Here is a 21,480-nt window from a genome sequence, read left to right as displayed (position 1 = left end):
TTCAAAAATGGGACTAGTTCCTGAACAAAATAAGTTCAAATTCAAACTAAAGTATTTATTCATACCAAATTATAGTTAACTGAAAAACAACATTTTAAGTTATCTAGCCAAATTAGCACTTTTTGCAAATAAAAGTTAGCTTTAAAATCTTTCCATTTTGTATACAATTCAGAAAAAATGAGTTTTTAGAGAAGAAACCCGTGGAGTTATTACATGGTATTCCACGTTCATACAATTACGTTTATATATGAAATTCTTGTTTGGTATTAAATGGACACTGTAGGCACCCAGACCACTTTAGCTCATTATTATTATATTTTTTATATAGTGCCAACAAATTCTGCAGCGCTTTACAGTGGGTGGATGAACTAACATGTAGTTGTAACCAGACAAGTTGAACACACAGGAACAGAGGGGTTGAGGGCCCTGCTCGATGAGCTCACATGTTAGAGGGAATGGGGTAAAGTGACACAAAAGGTAAGGGAAGTATTAGACTAATGACAGTTGCAAGAGAGGAATCAGTCGGGAGCTACTAACAGTTTAATTGAAGTGGCCTGGGTGCAAACTCTCATTACCCTTAACCCTGAGCATGTAATTATTGCAGTTTTTATGAATTGCAATAATTACCTGCTAGGGTTAACTTGCTAGGGTTCCGGGTGGAAAGGTGACTTTTGGTCACCTAAACAACACTGGGCGTCCTCACGCTATGCATGAGGACTTCCAGTGTCACCAGAATAGGAGTGCAGCCATTGCCGCACATGCGCATTAGGTCTCCCCGCTGGGACGTCAGCGAGGGAGGAGCTGAGCCAGCGCCGAGGCGTCCCTCGGCGCTGGACCCAGGTAAGTGACAGAAGGGGTTATTAACCCCTTCCGCACCATGGGGGGTAGCCTTGACAGAGGGGGAAGCTATAGTGCCAAGAAAAAGAGTTTATTTTCCTTGCACTACAGTTTCCCTTTAAGGGACAAATGTTCATATACAGGGTCTGCTTTTCACAGGACCAACATTTATAGCACTGTTTTTATTTCAGTACAATACTGTGTAGTGACTCTACTTAAAGGACCACTCAAGTCAATCAGGCCATTCCATCTCAATTTAGTGGTGCTGTAGGTTTAGCGCTGCAATGTAAAACAATGCGATTTTGGAGAATCTGCAATTTTACATTACTGCAGTCCCCATAGAAAAGTATTGATTGAATTCTACATATATTTGACCAACTATGAAGGAGGCCATGCCTCATCATGATGCCGCAGGAGGATGAGAGGTAAAAGTCAAAGGGTTCGAGACCTGTCTAGATAGGCGCGGGAACACAAAAGCATTAGGAATGGAGTTTTAACGTTCCTTTAACTCTTCTTTAGAGATAGATATGGTGGAATGCTAATATTTGACAGTGCTATTTACCCTAGACCCACACAAGTAAGAAATTATAAGATTTGTATGTAAATGTAGTTAGCTTTTCAAAACTACTCAAAGGATCACATTGAGCACCATAACTACTATAACCCTTTGTAGTTTTTTTTGTTGCCGGGAGTGTATGGGTGCCGTTACATGGTAAGATGTCAAACCAGCTTAGTACAGTTTGACAACTTACCTGGGTCCCATCAAATGGCCCTACCACATCTGGTGTTCTCCAAGCATAGAGAAAAACAGGACCGCAATCACTGGCCAAGCGTGCCAGTTAAATGCTCTGTCAATAAGCATGGTTCTACATGGTCCTGCGTGCTCTACAGAGTAATCCAGTCCCTCCTGTTGCAGAAGATCACATGCAGCTGATGTGGCACAAGTCTTCATGTTTCTCATGGGCCTCCATATATTGAAAAATATATAAAAAAAAACTTATCTGTCTGCATGTAAACATCCCCAATATATAATCCACTGTCACAGCACTACCTTCTTTAATGCACAGTGCAAACAAAGTGCTGGAAAGCGACAAATAAAATGTTGTTGAAATCTTGTCAACAACCCAGTTAAGGGAACAGGTTGCCAGGCTAATGTCATGTATGTAGCGTGGGTCCCTGAGCAAAACAATTAAACACCACAGGCTTAATGTATTATTATACTATTAGCAATGTATTGTTCCCAGTCACCTTTACTGTCAGTCTGTGGCCCAAGGTGTCACTCAGGTATTTCTGGGGAAGATGCTCCCACCCTTTTCTGGTCAGCCAAGCAGACATATTGCTGCGGGATGTTGCTGTTTTTATTGAAAGGAGGAGTTAGATTCAGGCAGCCAGACTGGTTCTTGCAGGGTGAAGAGTGTCATACAAGCCCAAAGTGTGCAGGTATCCCTGCTCCTCCCCCACCATCCCTTGGAGCTGCATGAGCTCAGGGGTCAGCAATTCATGACAGAGGGTTGTGTTGATCTGTCTATCACATTAATCTAACCTCTTGAGTTCAAACAGACACACGTTATCTCATCCATGGAATCAAACAGGGAAGGCCCAATGCTTGTCATGTCTATGAGATGCCTTCACATTCCGAAGACAAGTAAAAATGTAAACGGTTATTAAAATAAAAACTAACTGGGAAATATAAAGATACATCTCTAAGATAAATAGAACTTATCTTGTCCCAAGGTCTTATGTTTAGAACAGTTAAAAAATGTGTTCTCAGTTGAAAAAATATATAAATAAATAAAGCAAAACAAAACCTCAATCGTATATAGATACATATTCCAAAACATCTTAACCTGCTTATTCCTTTGAACTTAGTAGGTAGATTAAAATTCACTTCCTCTTTGCTATTCATATATTTAGTATACTGGAAACAAAATTAAAAATAAAACATACTCACATTCTGCATTTGCTGCAAACCCCCAGGCCATTCAGTTTCTGCAGTGAACACTCAGCAAATCAGAGAATGACGCAGAAAATCATGGCACTCACTTAGTTTTCTATAGCTCAGCTCAACGTGCCCCAAAGGCAGTGATTTATGGGCACAGCACGGGTTTGTGAAAGTTGCCAGATTTATGTCAAGACATCATATACAGCAGTGTTTTTGGAGCCCCCAAATCCTGGTCACTGATGGTCTCTGAGCTGATGCTTGAGAACCATTCACCAGGGACAGTTACTTTAACGTTCTCAAAAACAGTATGAGTTCCCTCATTCACAGAGTGTGCTACAAATAATGGCACAGCCATAGCGATTGCTGGTAGACTGATAAAAACACCAGCATATTCTATAGTGACATCTCTAACAGACAAAACAAATCCCTGCTTGAAATTCCAAATCAATAACAATCTGAGATCGTTACACACGTTATGGTATGCTGCCCATACAGCGGTCTACTCTCTCCATATCACTCTCGTTGCACTTCTTGGGTTACTTTACCATGGCTGCAGGCATTAATACAATTGATTAAAGGAACTGAATGGATATTTATTTATATATAAAGAACCTGAGTGAGAGACAAAAAAAACCTGGAGAATAAAAAAAAAAAATATATATATATATTTCGCAATGACACAACAAAAAAAAAACTAAACTACTACTACAAAAAAAAACAAAAAAAACAGCTAATGCTCGTCAGTAACATCTTTGTCTCTTTCTACAAGTGACTGCAAGCTATTTTAACACTCACCAATAGTTTAATAATTATAATTTAAAATATTACTTTACAAATTGTGCAGCTAATCCTGAAAAGGTGGTTGAGTGCATAGTTGTAAACCTGCAAAATGCAGGTGTTAGTTAAAGTAGGAGTCAATGCACCATAACCACATCAGCAAGCTGTAACAGCTATGGTGCCCGAGGTTCCCTGACACCATCCCACACCAAGTAGGTTTTGAATGGTCAGCACTTAGGTGGGTGCACATACAGACTCCTATATCACGATCACTTCTAAAAGCAGATGTGGTCATGGTGACTGGAGTGACCCTTCAACTAAACACAGAGACAATTAATTCCTGCTTTTGTGGTAAAATGTATTTAAACCCTTAAGGACACATGACATGTCTGACATGTCACATACACAGTTATCATGAATGCTTAGACTAAGAAGGCTGGCGGCAGGTGATAAAAATAGGATGTGACTGAGCCCACAGGAGACCAGATTCTCTATCACAGATTCTTCACATACCCACTAATCACGCAGAATGAAATGCTAGATTTATGCTATTTAGGTAGTTTGAACGTCATGCATAGAGAATAATTCAGCGTAAAACAAACTGCATGCACAATACACTTCCAGTGTCACGCACAGGCTTCATGTCATCACCTGATGGATCGTCATTTCATCTGTGACTTAAAATGGTATCTTGATTCTGCTCCAGAACTCTCGAAGACTAATAATATGCTATTAAGTATTTCTTAGTTGAGGCCCAGGTTAAAAAAAAAAAAAACACACACACAAAATAGAGAAAAAAAGAAGAAATAAGGGTGCATCTTAAAGGGTGCGCATTAAGAAATAAGGGTGCATCTTAAAGGGTGCGCATTAAGAAATAAGGGTGCATCTTAAAGGGTGCGCATTAAGAAATAAGGGTGCACCCTTATTTCTTCTTTTTTTTCTCCATTGTACTCTAAGGGGTTTAGAGGGGATTCCCCTTTTTCATAGGTGTGCTGCCTTGTTGCCATATTCCCTGTTTACCTATCAGCGCTGAACCTCCTTCTTGATCTCGAACACACACAAAATTGATTAGTAAAATATAGGGGTCAGATCACATCATTACCACAGCTGGAAAGATCAGATACCCCCAGATTTAACTTGGGCCTGCATGTAAATCTCAAATCCATGCATTTTGTTGCAGCAGTCATTAAAAGAAGGATATTGACTCTCTATATGGACTCCGAAGTCTCATGAGTTCTTGCTAATTTATGATGCTTGGATTCTGTATATAGGTTCTTCAGACTCTTGATTTACTCCTGCGATTGTTTTTTTTTTGTTTTTGTACCTCTCCAACATATCTCCAACACGGTCAACAGATTTAACACAACTTTAACTCTTCTGTTAATTTTCAACTTTTTTTTCTAAATTAATATTAAAGGAACATTATAGTGTTAGTAAGACAAAACTGTATTCCTAACACTATAGTGCCCTCTGCCACCCCATCCCTCGCAGTTCCCCCAGCGTCAAATAAAGGGTTAAAAAATGTTTATTTGCTTGCCTGATTACAGCCCCGCTGTCCCTGTTCGTGTTCCTCATCCTTTGCCGACGTAATGGCAATACGGAAACCTAATGCTTTCCTATGGGGTTTTTGAAGACATTGGACGTGTTCATGCAAAGCATGTCAAAACAGCAAGAAGCGCCTCTAGTGGCTGTCTGGTGGACAGTCATAAGAGAAACAGAAATATTTACATTGCAGTGTTAAGACTGCCTCTAAAGGAAAAGGAAACTGCACCCAACCACTTCAACGCGATAAAGTGGTCGTGGCGCCTTTACGCTTGGGTTTTCATAAAGCTATCATTCTATGTATCCATACCAGATTTTACAGTTAGTTACCTTCTTCTCTTTATGCCTTTAATGTTAAAGGCATGCATACAATTTTGTCTGGATATGTCATTTTTAATTGCACCGCTTTTTCTCTTATCTTCAATAAAAACTTAATTTATAAATGGTATGACACATGCCATTAATAAATTAACACACAGACATGTTGCTAGCTGATTGGAAGGATTCACTCTAAAAAGTCCAACTTAAAAAAGCTGAGTTAAAGGAACACTAGCGATAGGAATACAAAACTGTATTCCTAATGCTATAGTGTCCCTCTGCGCCTTCCCCATCCCACTCATCGATTTAACCCCTTAAGGACACATGACATCTGTGACATGTCATGATTCCCTTTTATTCCAGAAGTTTGGTCCTTAAGGGGTTAAAGGACCACTATAGTGCCAGGAAAACATACTCGTTTTCCTGGCACTATAGGGTCTCTAGGTCCCCCCCACCCTCAGGGTCCCCCTCCCGCCGGGCTCTAGAGGGTGGAAGGTGTTAAATTTACCTCTTTTTCCAGCGCGGGGGCGGGGAACTCTCCTCCTCCATATCGCCGTCATCGGCTGAATGCGCATGCGCGGCACGAGCATCCGCGGCATTAAATCAATGCTTTACTATTGGGATTTTTTTTTTTTTTTTTAACGTTCAGTGTACCATTTCCAAACATAAATTTGACAAATTATAAACTTGTTTCCAGGGTGAACAGATGTTATATAAATATTTTGTGTTCTAGATTTCAAGACCAGCCTAGCTCCTGTTGGTTCTGCTAAACAGGAGAGGGCCCTCTGCTGCATATTTGGGTGGAGTGTTAGGAGGTAGGGCTATTTTGGAAGAATATTCACTCTTCCTTATATCATCTACTAGACTGCTAAACTAGTAACGCAAAAGTCCCCTTCCTTTCCGCCCTGTGGGATACTTATACCAAATTGCCCATTTCCATCTACAACAAAATCTCTTGTTCAGCACCTTCTGAACACTGCCAAAACTGTAATCCTGGTCTTCTGAAAGATCACTTGCCCTCTTTAATGCTTTAACAATGGTTGGCAATAGTAGGAGGAGATGACACTCTCCCTATATCAGATAAAGATATTGTATTACTCCATTTGAGCTCATTGGCCTGAGTTCCTAGATGAGAGACCCCATCAAGTGTGGAGAGACTGGATCCAAGTATAGGTCAGTTGTCCCCCTTTCTTAAATTATTTTTAACCATAAATATCTTTCTTTCTTCTTCTTACCCCCATTTTATTCTTTCCTTTGTCCTCCCCATGGGACTTCTTTTCGGTTTTGCTCTTAGTACCCATAAAAATCAAGTAAGCCTCTAGGATTTAATTTAATTTAATCTGGGGCTACTTCTACCATATTACATTACTTGATACTTTTAGTTTCTTTAACAATAGTTCCTATGAGCTCCTATATTGCTGTTTACATTGCATTTCAATATATTGTGCTCCTACATTTTTCTCCTGCACTTATTTCATCACATACACGGGATCTCTCTTTTCTCGTATAATAATTATTCTGTTTGTGTTTTTATTCTTTTTTTAATATTGCTAAATGAATATTGATTAAAAAAAGAAAATTTTTACATCAATCCTTACCTATGAAAATTGGACCTTGCAAATTCCTGTTTTCCTCCATATGGTGCAGTAATTACCGTATGTCATTTATTATGTACTTTAAAGGTGTGCATGTGATCATTGCATGTTAGGGCAGAATCCGTTATTAATGGCTAGAAATTACAGTTGATTGCTGCTATTTTAACAACTTAAAATGCTCAGTTACAGAGACACATATTCAGGCACTGGAAATTGACACTACATTCCTGATTTAGTGTGAAGTATGGGGGCACGATGATGACAACACCTTGTCTTTAAATAGATTTACAGATTAACACTTTATTCACTAATCTCCAAATTGACGTCAGATTTGCAAAATTCAGTGGAGATCCCCAAATATGCACCATGGTTGCAATTCAGGTACTAAATGCAACTGGGTTTGACGCAGGGAATCACACCAAATGTTCTCATCATTTTAATAGTGGCATGGGTATTGCCTGGCACATTAAAGGATGTCATACAGTGGAATTGGCCATTTTCAGCACAGTACTAGGCTGTGGCTTTCTCCTTTTGAGCAAGGCCTACAAACTACAGTTCAGACCCAACTCACCATACATGGGTGAATGGAAAATAATGATCATTCTAGTACAGTTCTAGGCCACCCTCTGCACTCTATATGTTGTCCTCTGATGCTTTAACTGCATTATGGGAGATTTGGCTCACAACATCTGGAGTTGCCTACGTCTGTTCTTTTGCATTAAGTTTGATATATTTTGGAGGATAGTAAATCTAGTGAGCTACTTCCAAGTTGTTTTCTCCTCGGCAAATTCAACATTTAGCCTACAAGTGATATCGGTTGTAAAACTATTTTGTTAAATAAAATAAAAAACCTCACAAATTAACACAAAACTTGCTTATAGTGTTATTCCTGGCATTTTACATGACAAGTGCTACTAGCCTCCTCAAGAGCAAGCATTAATAACTAAAGGGTCGACCAATATAATTTTTGCAGAGCTCATGCCGTTACAGATTATAGGTCGCCAATCAGGACAATCGCCACTAATATTCTGTACATTTAAAGTTTTGGAAAAGCAATACAATTTCTACACAAATCTGGCATTAGCTGAACATCCTGTCCACAATCACACTCAAATTACTTTCAGACAGTCGGTACATGCTGGGATCACACGCCTATCACTCTCAGTCAGCAAGCCCAGTACATTACATTAAATTATTCACTGTCTCACCTCCCTGCCTTCAGATCCGCATGTGGGGACTCATGGCGGTGTGCGGTGACTTAAGAGACTTAAAGGGAGACTGTAGGCGACCAGATCACTTCAGCTAATTGAAGTAGTCTGGGTGCTGTGTCCCTTTTGCACTTAGTGCTGCAATGTTAAACATTGCAGTTCCAGAGAAACTGCAATGTTTACATTGCAGTACTAAGTCAGCCTCTAGTGGCTATCTACTAGACAGCCACTAGAGGACTTCCTGGATTGAAACAGACCTATGGTCCGGTATCTGACGCTGGACACCCAGCGTCAGAGTTTTCCCTATAGGATAGCATTGATTCAATGCTTTCCTATGGGAAGGTCTGATGTGCATTAGCACCCGCTCATTGCGTGACGTTGGAGGGGGCGGAGTTTCGGCCCAGCGACAAGGGACATCTGTGCTGGGATAAGGTAAGTAAATAAAGGGTTTTAAACCCTTTACTTACACAAGCAGGGAGGGCGCGAGGGATGGGGTTGGCGGGAGGAGCGATAGTGTCAGGAATCAGTGTTAATTTTGGCGGCAAATTTCTATTTAGTTTTAGTCATATTTTAGTCATCTGAACTGTTTTAGTTGACTAAATCTCCAATTGATTTTAGTCAACTATATCTACTGAAGATTTTAGTCAACACGACTAAAATCTAATGGGTTTAAATAAAGTCTCTATCTCCCCTTCCCCAGTCCCTCTGTATCTCTGTGTGTCCTCCCAGGCCTTCTAGGTGTCTCTCTCACAAGCCCTGGTATGTCTCGTTTGCCCCTTCCACAGCCCATCTGTGCAGTGTTCATTTTGGTGGCAAATTTCTATTTAGTTTTAGTCTTAGTTTTTTGACTAAAATGCCATTTTAGTTTTAGTCGTATTTTAGTCATCTGAATTGTTTTAGTTGACTAAATCTCAAAAATGTTAGCCGACTAAAATTGTTAGTCGACAAAATTAACACTGCCAGGAATACAGCTTTGTATTCCTGGCACTATAGTATCCCTCCATAAGAGAGAGTTACGTTGCAGACCTATGGTAAATTAGAAGACCAATACTGGTTATCAAAAATATGTTGAATATTGGCTCTAATAATCAGCAGAACCGAAAATGAACCGCCACTTATAAACCTTACAGTGAATATCTGCTTATCCTGTACATGGAACCATAAGGGACGTTTCTCTTATGGGTTTGTGTCAAAATTTGATATAAAATATTCTTTAGTTAAAGGGACACTAAAATCACCAGAACAACTACAGCTTATTGAATTTGTTCTGGAGAGTAGAATCATTCCCTTCAGGCTTTTTGCTGTAAACAAGGTTATATCAGAGAAAAATGCAGTGTTTACATTACAGCCTAGGAATAACTTCACTGGCCACTCCTCAGATGGTTGCTAGAGGTGCTTCCTTATCTCAGTCTTGCCTAGTATGCATAACAACATTTAGTGTCTCCACCCTCTGCATGCAGACACTGAACTTTCCTCATAGAGATTCAAATCATCTTTATAATGAGATGCTGATTGGCCAGGGCAGTGTTTGACTTGTGTTGGCTCTGCCCCTGATCTGCCTCATTTACAGTCTCAGCCAATCCTATGGGGAAGTACTGTGATTGGCTCAGAACAACACTTCTGATGATGTCAGCAGACAGTTTCACAGGCAACCAGGGGCATAGGTAGCAGCTGCAGACTTGAATACAAGTAAGATTTTACTATATTTAGGGAGGCAAGAGAGGGCCAGGGGGGGTGACTTCAACACTATAGGGTCAGAAATATATGTTTGTGTTCCTGACCCTATAGTGCTCCTTTAAAACACAACAGTGCCATTCTTTGTGTGTGACAGTATATGGGAGCCTCCCATTCAAGTGAGATACATGTTAAACCTCTCTCCTGTATGTTACACTGTTATGCCAAATCCACACAGCATAAGACGTCAACTGAGACTAACATGCCACACCTGATTAATTCTGTGATCCTGCTCACAAGATAACAATCAGCAAGCACATATTTCTATGCGCACAACCTGCACATACATGCTGACGTTTGATATACACACACTGTATGAAAATTGTAAGGATATCCTAGTATCGCCTGCAAATACATGCTAAGACAACAGCATGCAGGTTACAGACATAACCTGACCGCACTGAATGATCTGAACAACAAAACAACCTGCATTAGAAGGAGAGGACACCCAGACATATAATAAGGCTATCACTACCTAATTATAGTATCTTTAACTGTAAACAGACAGATTTTCACTTATACCCAGCTCATTCTGTGCTGTTGGGGTCAAACTGTGTGCATTCTTTGAAAAGGAAGTCTTTCTGGTGAGGGGCCATGGCTTATATTTTTGCGTATAAACTATAAAGATTTGAGCATGGAAAAAATACAGCATATTAATAAAGTGAAATTCATTAAAGTGGAATTGTGTCCCTTTAATTCCCTTGGATGCTTTCCCTGTTCTTAGAAATGTCACAGAGGTAGGTTTAATACTTAACCTCTACTATCCTACTCAACCCGGTCAGCACTAAAATAATGATTACTTGGGTGGTACTAAACATTTTTTTTTAGTAAAGTTTTCACAGTTATTAGAGTCAATCATGTGTCCATATCTGCACAACTATATGGGTTAAACTATAAACCAAACGACTCTGTGTGAACACCAACTGAATGTACATTTACAACACAGCATTCTGGGAAAACAATATGGCAGTCTCATCCTGTATTATAATAATAATAATAATAATAATAATAAGATGAAATTATCAAATCGTGCCGGATACATTTAGCTTTCACTAGATTTCAAATAAGTCCTGAGAGATATATGTTATGTCAACAAAATTGTACTTATTCTATTAACCTCTGACGTCTGAAACTAGTTATACTCTACATGGAGCATTAACCAAACAGCTCCCTCTACTGGACAAAAATATGAGTTGTCAAACTTCCATATTGCCAAAAATGTTTCATTTACTTCCTGGATTCAGCAGTATTTCTAAAAAAACAAAACAAAAAAAAACAAAAAAAAACTTAGGGACACTAAAACAACTTTAGCTTAATGAAGCAGTTTTGGTGTATAGAACATGCCCCTGCAGTCTCACTGCTTAATTCTCTGCCATTTAGGAGTTAAATCCCTTTGTTTATGAACCCTAGTCACACCTCCCTGCATGTGACTTGCACAGCCTTCCATAAACACTTCCTGTAAAGAGAGCCCTATTTAGGCTTTCTTTATTGCACGTTCTGTTTAACTAAGATTTTCTTATCCCCTGCTATGTTAATAGCTTGCTAGACCCTGTAAGAGCTTCCGGTGTGTAATTAAAGTTCAATTTGTTCAATTTACAGAGCAGGAGATAAAATTGTTTAAAGGAATACTATAGTAACCTAAATTACTTTAGCTAAATAAAGCAGTTTAGTGTATAGATCATGCCCATGCAATTTCACTGCTCAATTCACTGTCATTTAGGAGTTAAATCACTTTGTTTCTGTTTATGCAGCCCTAGCCACACCTCCCCTGGCTATGACTGACAGAGCCTGCATTAAAAAAAAAAACTGGTTTCACTTTCAAACAGATGTAATTTACCTTAAATAATTGTATCTCAATCTCTAAATTGAACTTTAATCACATACAGGAGGCTCTTGCAGGGTCTAGCAAGCTATTAACATAGCAGGGGATAAGAAAATCTTAATTAAACAGAACTTGCAATAAAGAAAGCCTAAATAGGGCTCTCTTTACAGGAAGTGTTTATGGAAGGCTGTGCAAGTCACATGCAGGGAGGTGTGACTAGGGTTCATAAACAAAGGGATTTAACTCCTAAATGGCAGAGGATTGAGCAGTGAGGCTGCAGGGGCATGTTCTATACACCAAAACGGCTTCATTAAGCTAAGCTAAAGTTGTTCAGGTGACTATAGTGTCCCTTTAAGGTAAGTTACATCTGATTAAAAGTGAAACCATTTTTTTGTTTCATGGAGGCTGTGTCAATCAGATCCATGGTAGGTGTGGTCAGGGCTGCATAAGCAGAAACAATGTGATTTAACTCCTAAATGGCAGTGGATTGAGCAGTGAAACATCATATTCATGATCTATACACTAAAACTGCTTCATTAAAGGACCACAATAGGCACCCTGACCACTTCAGCTCAATTAAGTGGTCTGGGTGCCAGGTCCATTTAGGGTTAACCCTGCAGCTGTAAACATAGCAGTTTCAGAGAAACTGTTTACATTAGGGTTAATCCAGCCTCTAGTGGCGGTCTCATTGACAGCCGCTAAAGGCGCTTCCGCGCTTCTCACTGTGATTTTCACAGTGAGAAGACGCCAGCGTCCGTAGGAAAGCATTGAGAAATGCTTTCCTATGGACTGACTGAATGCGCGCGCGGCTCTTGCCGCGCATGCGCATTCAGCGGATGATTTCGGAAGAGGAAGGAGAATCCCCAGCGCTGGAGAAAGGTAAGGTTAATCCCTTCCTCCTCCTTCAGGGAGGGGGGCCATGAGGGTGGGGGGGTTCCAAAGACCCTATAGTGCCAGGAAAACGAGTTTGTTTTCCTGGCACTATAGTGGTCCTTTAAGCTAAAGTTGTTTAGGTGACTATAGTGTTCCTTTAACCCCAACACACAATATAGATATACAAATGTAACCTCTACATTGTAACTATAGTATTAAACAACTTTCTATTGCACACAATTTTACTGTGTGATTGCAGACTATCTTCCCATTGCAGGGAAACGTGTGTTTAATTTTAGTTTTTGCTGCTCTAGGGATGAAATACAGAGAATTTGAGCCTATATACAAGCACATAGGCAGTCTTAATTGACCATCCTGCCAAAGCCCAGACACATGCAGGCACACTGATAGTGAAGCTATTTGCATGACTGGCATTCCCTTCATTAGTGACTAATCTTTTTAGTATTTTATTTATAACCCTTGCAACATTTTATTTTATGCCTACCAAATGGCAAAATCTGTAATAGTTCAAATGCTAAGGGCCAATGGAGAATTTTTTTACATTTAGTCAACAGGAAGTTTACACAGAATAAACAGTGTCTGTCTACGCAAGCAGCACACTTCAGATCTGAAAAATAAAATATCAGTCAGAAATAATATCCATGTAACACAATTCAGAGATACAAGGATATTTTTTTCAGTAATAGAATACTTTAGAAAATGCATAGAAAGCAAATGGAAGCTTTCCTCTTTTATACATGGAAACAGCCTATTGATCAGTATTGCCAAGGCTCTATAATATAAATGATATACGTTAAAGGGACACTGTAGGCACCCAGACCATTTCAGCTAATCGAAGTAGTCTGGGTGCTGTGACCCTTTTGCACTTAGTGCTGCAATGTAAAACATTGTAGTTCCAGAGAACAGCAATGTTTACATTGCAGCTCTAAGTCTGCCCACTGGGGGCGCTTCCGGAATCCAAACAGACTTTTGGTCCGTTATGTGACACTGGACGTCCTCATGGACCTCCAGCGTCAGATTTTTCCCATAGGAAAGCATTGAATAATGCTTTCCTATGGGGAGGTCTAATGCGCGCTAGGCCATTTCCACATATGCGCATTAGGTCTCCCCCCCGGCGGAGGAGCGTGGGCAGAGCTTGACCAGCACCGAGGGACATCGGTGCTGGATTCAGGTAAGTGGCTGATGGGGTTTTAACCCATTCAGCCCCGCGGGAGGGGTTCCCTGATGGAGGGGGGGCACTCCAGGAGTCTATAGTGCCAGGAGAACGGGTTTGTTTTCCTGGCACTATAGGTTCCTTTTAACTCTAGGCACCCCAGCAAATCAGTCATCCTTTAAGATCACGTCAAGTGAAAGAAGTCAGACGACTTCTTTCATCCTCAGTAATATGACACATAACACGATTAGACAACAAGAAAATAAGCTATACCTAACAGGAATGCAATGTAAACAAAACGATGCAAAACATGTAGCATTCCTAAATAGCACTGTACTACACACACGTTACACAATATTTCAATACCCAAATATTTTCTTTCCTTCTCTCTTTAATGAAGGTTAATTTAGGAGATTAGATCAGAAGTTACAGATTTTTCATTAAGAGACAGGAAAGAAATCTGATTTAGAGAGAGGGAGATAATACAGAGCATGGAGGCAGTAATTTCACCCTCTATACACAAACTCTAAATGTCTAGCGTTTTTTTTTTTTATTTTTTTTTTATCAGGGACGGTTTTCCTTTTATCAGTCTTCTAGGATAGACAGAGTTCTTGATTTTTTTTATTTCATTATTATTATTTAATTATTTATATAGCGCCAGCAAATGCCGTAGCGCTGTACAATGGGTGGACTAACAGACACGTAATTGTAACCAGACAAATGGGCGCACAAAAAGAGAGGGGTTGAGGGCCCTGCTCAATGAGCGTATATGCTAGAGGGAGTGGGGAGGGAGTGACACAAAGGGTATAAGTAGGGGTAATGAAATAGGTTACTGGAAAAATATTCACTGAGAACACTGACAGGAGTCATGGGGGGGAGGGGGAAATGAAATTAAATTATATGCTCTCTGAAGAAGTGCGTTTTCAAAGATTTTTTGAATGAGTGGAGACTGGGTGAGCATCTAATCGAGGAGGGAAGGGAGTTCCACAGAAAAGGTGCAGCCCTGGAGAAATCTTGGAAGCGAGCGTTAGAGGAGGGAGTACGGACGGAGGATATACATAGGTCTTTGGCAGAGCCTAGGGGCCTCGACGGGACATACTTGTGTATTAGGGAGGATAGGTAGGTTGGAGCAGCATTATGTAGGGACTTGTAAAGAAGCACCAGAATCTAAAATCATGAAAGCGGATTTTTTGTTTTGTTTTTTTGTATGGGACTTTAGTGTCCTGTTCTAGTCTTCTATGTAATTCTTTAAATGTAATGGTTTGCCATTATTATGGAGGAATTATAACTCAATTTACAATAATCCACAGTTAATATCTTTATCCCTTAAACATTGGTGTAGCTAACAAGAAGTTAATATAAGTTACAGATGTATGTAATGCTCTGTAAGAACTAATGTTAGAACGTTTTCTTTAGTGAGGGACTAGCTAAAGACAACTGTGTAAAACCCATTGCATGCCTGAAATATTTATTTAGAAAGTGGTTTACAAGGAAGAATACACATCTTGGGACACTCAATCAATATTTTTTTTCTTTCAAACAACAGTACAGAAGATGCCAAAATACAATATAGTATTGCAGAATGCAATGATACCTAAGCGTATACAATGAATATACTTACACACAACTATTTCAGTTTTAATAAAAGTGGCTACTTACAAATGGCTGGGACAAACATGGGCACAACAATATGCTAATGTTTTCATGATCGACCTAGAAAACAGATTCTTATGTACACAGCCCCACAAACCATACCACCAGAATTCCGGCTTCCAAGCCATTTATACCAAACAAGGCATCATTTACAGCCAGGCTATTAGATATCACTGCATTTGCTCTGACACAGGAGATGAGGTAAACACCTGAGTACTCTGTCAGTCATTTAGGAGAAAGGACTATGCTATGAGGAAACAAATAAATCTAATCTACACGAAAAACACTACGGGAAAGACTCCTCCAGTACAAAGAAAAGATAAACAAAATAAGAACTCTTCTGTAGTTACCTACAACCCAACTCTAGAAGACGTATGTAAAATTAATATAGACCTACAGCCGTTACTCTCACAGGACCCCACACTAAAATAAATATTTCCTCAACCTGCCTACTACAATACTAGCATTCACACAACCACCTAACCTGAGAAAGAATGGTCCACAGCAAACTGATCCCAGAACAGGAGCTCACACAGAATGGCGCTGTACAATACAATAAATCGCTCTGCAATCTGTGCCAACATATTTGTAACATAGCCAGACAACAACAAATCATACAACATTAAGGGATCATAATCATGCACATCTATAAACGTGGTATACATGATACAGTGTACAGCATGTAACAAAGGTTATACATTGGAGAAACCGGCTGCATCTCAGAATGAACCTACACAAACACTCAATTAAGAATCACAAAGAAAACAAATAATGTACCCTTGTTGGGCATTACTTTATCCAGACTGATCACAAGATTAAAGTACTTTAAGGAACACTATAGTGTCAGGAATAAAAATGTGTATTCCTGACACTATAGATCCTAATGCACTGTTTAGCTCTCCGGCCCTCCTTACACCTGTTAAAAAGGTAAATTAACTCACCTTTTTTGCCAGCGCTGCATGCCCTGCCCCTTTGCCAGCGCTGCATGCCCTGCCCCTTTGGCTAAGATCTTTTGCGCATGCACGGCAAAAAAATCAATTAAAAAACGTGATGGCCACTACAGGTGTTACTAGGCAGTAATTATTCCGTGAAAAGGCAGTGTTTATATTAAAAAGCCTGCAGGGACAGGCTGTAGACACCAGAATGAGTACATTAAGCTATAGTGATGCTCATGAACAGAAGGTATTTGAGATAAAAATGATCACACATTTCAGCACCATAAGTGAAGGACATGTAGACTCTGGCTTTCGGACACACTACCCAAACTTTAAATAAATACACATCTTAATGTCGTATATATATTTATTTTTCGATACTCCCACTTTGCTTATATTTTAGTAATTTACATATATGCAGCTGTATATTTGTTTGCCCTTCTCTGCTGGTTTTTATTAGCTCATTGACTCCCCTCCGTTTATTTTACTGTTCTAGTTATTATCAACAAATCTGCACCTTTCATGCTCAGGTATATCTTCTAATAATGACAGACACCCCATTCACCCCTCTAACCCTTCACTAACAACATCAGTTGTTTTGTGTGTTAAATTATGATATTGATTGGAATTGCTTCAAACGTGCAAGAGAAGAAAACTCTTAAAAGCGGTCTTATAATTACATATATTGGCTTCTATATAGATCTATAAACATTAACCATTGTTATAGGTTTTTATTTTCAGAGATTGACAAATTGTGGAAGATTTTACATTTTCACAAAGGTTATTCCACAGTTATGGGGCTTGGTATCACAAAGCTGCTCGACACACTACTTTCCTCTAATAGGGAATGGTGAGTAAGGTCCCGGAAGTGGCCCTCAGATTACATGAACTGTAGAGAACAGGGTGTAGCTAGAATAGTACCGGAGATTGCAGGATAAGGGGTTATAAAGCAGGTAAGATATAAAGGGTTTTAAATGTTAGCCTTTTCTCTTTGTTAATCATATCACAATAATGGGTAGTGTAATCATATTTCAGAATGATAAAAAGAATAAAAGCATTGGGAGTATTTGGTTTACCAAAGTTTGATATACCCAAGGGTTAGACAAGGGTCACTGTGCCAACAGCCATATAAAAAAAAAAAAAGCAATAACTAGTTATGTTTTTCCTAAATTTGGATGATTGACACCCCTACTGACTGCAGCTCAATAAATTTGCCTGAGAATTCTCTTTCGGGGTATAACTGGCCAGCTTGACCCACTCAATGTACACTCTATGCAAAATAAAAATACAGGTCCAGCTTGGTGTAATAGTTAATGTAGAGATTAAGTTGACAATAGTATCTGTATGCCATCTCCTTGGTTTTATGAAAAACTGTTAAGGAACAGTTTAAATTAAATAAAATTGGGTTGTGAAGTAGAGCTCCCCTTAGCACCTGGAGACCATGAATTCCCCTCCCTCAGCTGCATAGACAAAGCAGAATGTATACTGTATTAATGCCAATTTTCTGTATCCTGGACACCAATGATTGGTTGAGCGTGCTGGGTACAGGCTATCTGTGGCTTCCAGGTTGGAGGAAATTCTTATTGGTGATACAGAACTGTTAATTCCGTATTCTAATTTACAAAATGTAGCTTTAATAGAAGGTCGCTAGACAAAATAATCATGGTTTAGGTTTACGTACGACGCAAAAAAACCAAAAACTTCAGTTTCCATAGAAACGTAGGTTTATTTAGAAAAGTACAATATAAAAAAAAGTTGACTAACTGACACTGGACGTCCTCACGCTCGTGGGGCTTCAAAGTAAACAAAAGAGCAAATTTATTTAAAGCGGCACTGTCATGGCTGAATCCAGTTTTATTTAAACCCCCCCTCCCGACTCCACTACATTTAATTGTCCCCCTAGTCACCCCCAAATAGCCCTAAGCTTACCTATTTTTTCCATCTTTATTTCATGCCTCCATCTTTGTGTGGGTAGATGAAGGCCCTGTGGGACACACTAGATAGCGCTGTGAAATTCCTGCGCATGCCCAGTTAAACACTTGGTTGTGCGAACGGGAATTTAATCTATTCATTCGTCAGAAAGACAAATAAATGAATAGAAATTTCAAACGACTAAAGACCTCTTAGTTTGTTTGTTTGGTTTATTACAATATGCAAAAAACAGAAGCGGTCCTCCTTCACTCTATGGGGGTCCTCCTGAGCCCACACCCGTGCCCCACGAGTGGGGGCTATAAAAGTAAACAGGGACATATGGTCCCCATTGGCCCCCACCCATGAGCGGAGGGTGGGGGCCCTAAATGAAAATGTAGAAGGGGAACCTATTGAATTATGCTATCCTATAGGAAGGTCTAAGATATGCTTTCCTGGCACTGGAGTCCCTTTAATTTTTGGGTTGTGACCGAAGGCAGAGATGTTCTGAGAAATGCATCTCTTTTAAAGTCTGATTCCTAAACACGTTTATTGTAGTTTAAAAACACATTACTGTGTTATTGATGTGGAGCTCTGTTATACACTCAGACACATCATCAATATGGAGCTCCTAGAAAACAGACATTAAGATAGTAAATAGAGGCAGAGGGATGTGGGTGAGAAATTGAGACGGTATCTCCTAAATTGGGACACTTGGGAGGTATGGATGAAGCATTCGTTTTAGCAATTATAATGGAAGAAAATAAAATGTATATTTTGTTTAGTTTCATAGGGAAGTAGATAAGGTTGCCATCTATGTTAGCAGTTCTCATGTATAGCCACATAAGAACAAATAATCACCGATCTATGGCATAGAGGTTTTGGAGAAGAGTCAAATATCACCCTGGAGCAATGTCATAGGGAAACTACAGACAGACAGTTTCTATTAAATAAAGAGTTATCATGGTCTGTTTTTTTATGACACCTGAGCAGATCAGTTTTTGAAATGTGATTTTGCTGCCATGAGTTACTACTAATCCAAGAAAAGTTAGCCAAATGCCAGTATGAAACCCAGGACTGGATGCCGGCAAGAATTTACTGTGATAAAGTGTAAGCATAATGTCAAGTTTTATGTTAACCCATCTGATGTAAAACGTCTAGAGCAGGGATTTCAAACTTCTGCTTCCATATGCTAATGGCCTACAGCTCCCAGAACTCGTTGAATGCAATAGATGTCCAGAGAGTTGTAGTACAGCAACATCTGGGGAGCTATAAATTAAGACGCCTGGTTTAGAGAATTAAAAAAAATTAAAAAATGAATTTAAATGTAGGTTAAGGTGGTCACAGAACAACCTGCAAGGATGAAGAAGACATTATAAGGGTAAGTAATGGACTTTGAGGTATACAGTATATTAAACCTAAAGGAAATAGTATAGGTACAGAGATACTTGGATGTACCTAATTTCTCAAAGGATGACAAAGGATGCATATATACACGAGTGAGGTCATCAGAACACATTCAGAGGAGCTAGATAACTCTCACTGCTATATCAGATTATGTGCTCTTGCTAACAGAGTCAAGCACCATCCCTGGAGACTTTAATGTGTGCTTTATTATGCTTTTCTTCCTTTATGTGTTTATTAAAAGGGATTCATTTATTGCTTACATCGTCTAAAGGCTATATTGCTATTCTGCTTTTTTGACCTATATCTAAATATTTCTGGTCCCCAACTTCCTCAGCTTAGCCTTGAGAATGGAAATAAAATCCTTGTGCCATCATGTCTAATTACTATCCCGTCTCCCTTATGTCTCATCTCTCAGAACAGCGTGTCAGCTGTTGCGTTATTAAAGAGAAATAAAATGATAAATTAACAAATTCTAAATTAATTTCACGTGTCACAGTTATAGAATGAGTCCACAACTCACCAGTGCACATTATATATATATATATATACACACACACACACACACACACAATTCCTATGCAAGTTGACCTCTCTAATTTTGTGTCAGAGTACCTTGATTTGTTTTTTTTAGTTTTTTTTTTATTCTTTTTGAGATACCACTCCAGTTTTACTGTGCTAGCAACAAAATATAAAATACATCTGCACATCCATAATGAATAGCTTATTAATTTTAAATAAGAAAGATTTAACATTGCTTTACATGTGTGGACGTCTGCACACTCATATAGGGGAACATAGGGGATCTATTTGTAATGCAGCTGGTCAGGTTACAGAGTACGTGATATTTTTGGTGGTGGCAGGAGGAGGACAGGGGGAGTAAATAATTTACCAATATATTGTTTTGGATCATTGAAGAAACTTGATTCTTCTGTGGTGTACTGAGAATATATAGCTTTTGGCACTTAATTTTGAATTCCTTCAACGTAAACAACTCTTTATGGCCATGGGCATTTTGTGCCAACACACAAGCTATTTGACTGTCAACTGCATACAAAGGACAACTGTGCTGAATAATGCCAAGAGTTACAGACAAACAGGGTAATCTACTAAAGTGGAAATTGTCAAGAATACTAAGAAAATTCAAACATACATTTCAGAGTTAAAGGGACACTATAGGCACCAAAATAACTATAACTTAATGGAGTGATTTTGGTATATAGATAATGCCTCTGCAGGCTCACCACTCAATTATCTGCCATTTAAGAGAGTTAAATCACTTTGTTAAAGTAGTCCTAGCCACACCTCCCTTCATGTGACTTACACAGCCTTCTTAAACACTTCCTGTAAAGAAAGATCTAACTTCTTTTATTGCACATTCTGATTAATTGAGAACTTATCTCCTGCACAAATAATAGCGTGATTAAACTTCAATTTACAGATTAGGAAATAAACACTTCTAAAGCAAGTTAACATGATTACAAATGAAACCTTTTAATGCAGGCTTGGGGAGTCACAGCCAGGGAAAGTGTGGCTATGGCTGCATAAAACAGAAACAAGAGTGATTTAAAGGACCACTATAGGCACCCAGACCACTTCAGCTAATGAAGTGGTCTGGGTGCCAGGTCCATCTAGGGTTAACCCTTTCTGCTGTAAACAGCAGTTTCAGAGAAACTGCTATGTTTACAATAGGGTTAATCCAGCCTCTAGTGGCGGTCTCATTGACAGCCGCTAGAGGCGCTTCCGCGCTTCTCACTG

General features: G+C 39.3%; 1 protein-coding gene across 13 annotated transcripts in view; it reads right to left on the bottom strand.

The window, feature by feature from the left end:
• PLEKHA6 (pleckstrin homology domain containing A6) overlaps positions 1-21,480 on the bottom strand; it is a 163,701-nt gene that overhangs the window by 84,598 nt on the left and 57,623 nt on the right. Inside the window, exon 1 of one of the 13 annotated variants that reach the window (XM_063452417.1) lies at positions 2,086-2,165. The exons of the other annotated variants lie outside the window; for them this stretch is intronic. The gene's annotated coding sequence lies outside the window, so the exon portion shown is untranslated. Of the gene's footprint in view, positions 1-2,085; positions 2,166-21,480 lie in introns of those variants that run through there. 13 annotated transcript variants of the gene reach the window in all.

This window comes from Pelobates fuscus, chromosome 1 (genome assembly GCF_036172605.1).
Source record: "Pelobates fuscus isolate aPelFus1 chromosome 1, aPelFus1.pri, whole genome shotgun sequence".
Taxonomy (NCBI): domain Eukaryota; kingdom Metazoa; phylum Chordata; class Amphibia; order Anura; family Pelobatidae; genus Pelobates; species Pelobates fuscus.
Note: the sequence above shows the minus strand (reverse complement) of the source record. Positions and strands in the feature narration are given on the sequence as shown.